The sequence below is a fragment of the Halyomorpha halys genome, unplaced genomic scaffold, assembly GCF_000696795.3.
Source record: "Halyomorpha halys isolate HHAL.00 unplaced genomic scaffold, Hhal_1.1 Scaffold1741.1, whole genome shotgun sequence".
Classification (NCBI taxonomy): Eukaryota; Metazoa; Arthropoda; class Insecta; order Hemiptera; family Pentatomidae; genus Halyomorpha; species Halyomorpha halys.
In genome coordinates, this window is record NW_027106797.1 from 54,565 (window position 1) to 59,373 (window position 4,809).

The following is a 4,809-nucleotide window of genomic DNA, read 5'->3' on the forward strand; positions in this document are numbered from 1 at the left end:
AATTAAAAAAGCCGTTACAACAATGACTAAGTGTTTTTTTATAAAGAAAACGTTACGGGAGGGTGATGACAAATGGTGATAGGAAGAGTTAAAAATATATACGAACCAACGAATAACCGAATAACAAAGTACCAGAAGATGACAGTGTCATGGTTATTTAACAACAGTTAAAAAGAGGAAACGTAATACAGGTGGGGGACGACAAATATGTAAGAAAAGGTTTAAAAGTGAAATAATACGTTCAAAAGTGGGCGGAAAAAAAAATAATGTTAATTTATTTTTTAAAAAAATAATAAAAAAAAAGGTGAAAATTACTTTTTTAATAAATTAACTATTTGTGAATATGTTAATGATAAGTTGTTCTTATCGGTTAGTAGGCTCTAATTGGATATAGAGGCTTTCAGAGATGGGCCTTTTGTCATGGTTATGAACAGTAGCGAGTATAGACGTTTTATCGAAATCAAAGGAATGATTTAATGAAATAATAATAAATACTTATACAATGATAACAACTGTTGTTTTTTATATATCGTGAAAATAACAATTTATCTTCACTAATAATAGTAATAGTAAACATAACAGGAGTAACATGAAAAATTTGAGGTGAAATAAGGTAATTTAAAAATCTGAAGTGAATCCAAAATAAAATAAAAATATATATAAGTCCAAGGTAAGATGTAAAAAATGAATACATAAAAAGATTAAAAATAAGTAATAAAGTATAGAAATGAGTAAAACATTTGAATTGAATAGAATGTTAACAATAAAGGTGATGATAATGATAAGTGAAGTAACTTAACATGTGAAGCAAAAGTTTACAAAATAAAACAAAGTAAATGTGGAAGTTAATAAAACATAGATAAATAAATATAAGTGAATGTATAAGCGATAGATAATAAAACTGATAGAGAGATAACAAACAGGTGAAAAACAAAAATACAAGAGAAACATTTGGTGATGATAATAAAATGCGTTTAAAATTATTGAGTCTTAATTAAGTTTAATATATGGCTGTAAGTATGCGAGATACGATTTTTTTCGATTTTGTGGTTAACTGGAAGGGGTTGAAGATATATATAAATGGATTCTGAGATGAGTCTCTTTTGGTAGTTTGGAATATTGGTATGTTTAAAATGCAAGGGCATGTTCAGAAAGTTTGGAAGCGGCTGAGTTGTGGGAAGTTATAGATAATTTGTGTTGAGAGATACGTGATCTGCATTGGTTCTTAGTTTCGCCTATATATGAAGAATTACAGCTGGGGAAGGGACAAGGAATCCAGTAAACAACGTTAGAGCGTTATTGGAGAGGTATAGGATCCTTAGTATTCGTAAAAAAGTAAGATGGTTTATTTTGAGACTTGAGTCCAAGGCATAATGAAGAAATGGTTTACTTTAAGAATTTCTGTATATTTTCAGTGACAGGCTCGAGGATTCCATGGTTGGATCCGTCAACACTAGCAACAATGCAACGCAACACGGAGCCAATTTGGTGAGCCATGATTATACCGCCATCGCAAGAAACTTTACCAACAATCTTGCCTCGTTTTTTTCTGCTGCTCTCAAGTATTGAAGTGATATATCACAGGAGTTACTCAGTAGGTTTCTCCACTTCTTTTTTTCCGATCCCTCTAAAAAACAGAAATAAAAAGTAAATTAATAAGTGCATTACTGTGAAAAAGAAAAGTAATTCCTGCTAGGTCTTACCTTTTACTACTTTTGGTATTTTAAGGTTACCTATTATGTTTATTTGTTATATATGAGATATCCATTCTAAAAAATGTGCCATTTTAAGTCCTGAGGTGAGGGGCCTCCTCGTGTTGTTGTATCGCATATAAGATAAAAATAAAAAAAAACATTAATTAATAAAGACAATAGATAATGTTGAAATAATAGGAAATAGTCAGAAGTCGAAAAGAAATGTGAGGAAGGGGGTTGGGGTGCATCAGAAGATGGAGTCATGAGGTGATGTTAATAGGGTTTTTGGAACCTTTCCTGCCCTGCCACCTCGCAGGAAGGGGGATGGAGTGATAGACTGGAATACTGGATTGAAGGGAGCAGGGAGACTGTGAAAGAATTTAATGTGTCTCCGTGTGATGTGTTGTATTACAGTTTCTAACTGTAGTTCGTTATGAATGTGTGTCATGTTACGTCTTTCCAGAGATGTCCCTCGACATATCTTCTGTAGTGTACTGTTTAGGTTATTTTTGTAGTGATTTCAGGGCTGTTGGGTAGATATAATATATAATATAAGTAGTAGTGGTACGCCGTGTAGGAGTGATGGTCGTAGTATTACTGTGTAGATGAGTAACTTAAGTCTAAGTGACAGCCCTGATGAGTAGATGAGGTGTTTGAGTTGGTATGATGTTGATTTGTATTCTTTTCTGTATGTGTGCAGTGAAAGATAGATGTGTTTCTAGTTTAATGCCAAGGTAAGTGAGATGTTTCGTGGTTCGTATTGTCTGTTCATTGAGTTTAGGTGCTCTGTTGGGAGTTTTCTTGTATGAGAAAGTGATGGTGTCTGTTTTTTGTGGATTGATATGAATGTTTATGTCTCGTAGTTTGTTAGCGATGAGTTGGGCCGCTGCGGCGGCCTGGTCCATGGCCTTGTCTGTGTTGTGTGTTTGCCAAGCTGATAGAGTACTGGTAGATGGTCATTGTCTCTAAAATCTAGTTTAGTGCAGTTAGTGAATCTGTGTGGTTGTTGCGTGAGAAGTAGGTCTTGTGTATGAGGAGTTTGATGTTTGTCTGTAGGTGTGTGCATCGGGATGTATTATTGTGTATTTTGTTTTAGTCAGTTAGTTTCCTAGTGCATTGCCTTTTGCGCAGTTCCATGAGTGGTGTTTGGCGTTTAGGTTACCTAGTATGATGTGTTGTCTGTCGTTCTCAATGTCACAGAGAAAGGTCTTGAGTGTATCCGGTTTGACACTGGGGCTTCGGTAGACGCAGGTGATTTTGTCTTGAGTGCTCTAGCCTTACTTGTATTGTAATGGCTTTGTGTTTGTTGTCGTGGAGTGTGGAACCGTTGATGAGGCTGGATGGGACCTCATGACGCACCAGTAGTGCGATGCCGCCGTGTATGGGGGAGTCAAGTCTGTAAGTAGTGTACCCGCGGAAGTATGTCTGTGTGTAGTTGCTGAGTCTTGTGTCCGTAAGTGGGACTATGGATTGCCTAGGAGAGGCCAGTAGGGTTTCTAGCTCAAGTTTACGTTTCATGAGCCCTGTTATGTTATAATTGATTATGCAATGTCTAACCATTGATTCTAGGGACTGTGTTTTGAAGCGCGAGGTTAAGTATGCTCGTCAATGTAGTGAACTTAGTTTTCATGTCCTGGAACATTGACATGAGGTTGGAAACCCATGCTGGTTCCAAAGGCTGTGGTTGGGTGCTTGGTGGAGGAGGGCCGTGTATAATTCTGCCCGCATAAGAGGAGGGGTCTGATTTTTTTTGTTGAGGTTGAGGAGCCTCTTGGGTGTTTGTGGTGAAGGGCCTAATGGTTTCCCTCTTGGCTTGCAAGATTTTGATTGTCAGCCCTTTTTGTACATTTTGTATGTGAGGATATGTCTTCCTCGTTACAGTGATGCATTTTGGTTGGGTGTTTCTCTGGCATTCATTTATGGGGTAGTTTTCTCCGCAGCGGACGCAAATTGTCATTCTGCCGCAATAATTTTGGGTTTCTACACTTAATAGATATTGTTTCTTATTATAGATTGTTTACTACGCCTTTTTATTTTATTTCATGTGTATTACGGCTCATCAAGGCTTGTCTTATAAACTATAAGTCACTCGAATGCGAAAATCAAGAGTTAATAAGGTGTGTTGGATTGACAATTTGTAATCGACAATATCCACTGTACTAGTACTGGACGTTGTCGATTACAAATACTTTTTGTACGTATTAACGTATTCTTCAATTGTATATGACAATAATTCTAAGTGACTAGAAAAATCACGAAATTACCTTATTTTGTTGTATTTGAAAGAGGGTGGAAATAATAATTTTTTGCATGATAGAAAAAACTCAGAATAACGAATTTCTTTCAGGAAATTTTGATTACTTTGTATTAAAAAAAAAGAAAAGTTTAATGCACATATATCAGTTATTTTGGTAACATTTATAAAATGAAGATTTAAAAAAAATTAAGAAAGTACAGTTTCTTGAACATCTTTGAAATTCTCTCAAAAGCGGATGCATATTTATTTCTAATTTCTGTTTCATGTCCTGAATCAGTTTGAAATTAAACTTTCCTTTTTAACAGTTTCCTGGACTGAACTATTCCAAAATCACGTTGATTTTTATTTTCCACCAGATAAGGGCAGTATAATCAGTACTAGATTTTCCGTATGCAGTTTTCTACATACCTATGTATGTATGTAGGCATTTCAGAGCCCCCCTTTTTTTAAATAGTTTCGGTCTTTTTTTTTTTTTTTTTTTTTTTCCGAACCCTCTGAAACAGAAATAAAAAGTGAATTAGTAAGTGCATTACTGTGAAAAAGAAAAGTAATTCGTGTTGTGTCTTACCTTTTACTACCTTTGGTATTTTAAGGTTACCTGTTATGTCATATATGAGCTATCCATTATAAAAAGGAACTATTTTAAGTCCGGAGGTGAGGGGCCTCCTCGAGTTATATCACATATAACATAAAAAAAAAATAATTATTAAAGACGATAGATAATGGTGAAATAATAGGAAATAGAAGTCGAAAAGAAGTGTGAGGAAGGGGGTTGGGGTGCATCAGAAGATGGAGCTATGAGGTGATGTTAATAGGGTTTTTGGAACCTTTCCTGCCCTGCCACCTCGCAGGAAGGGG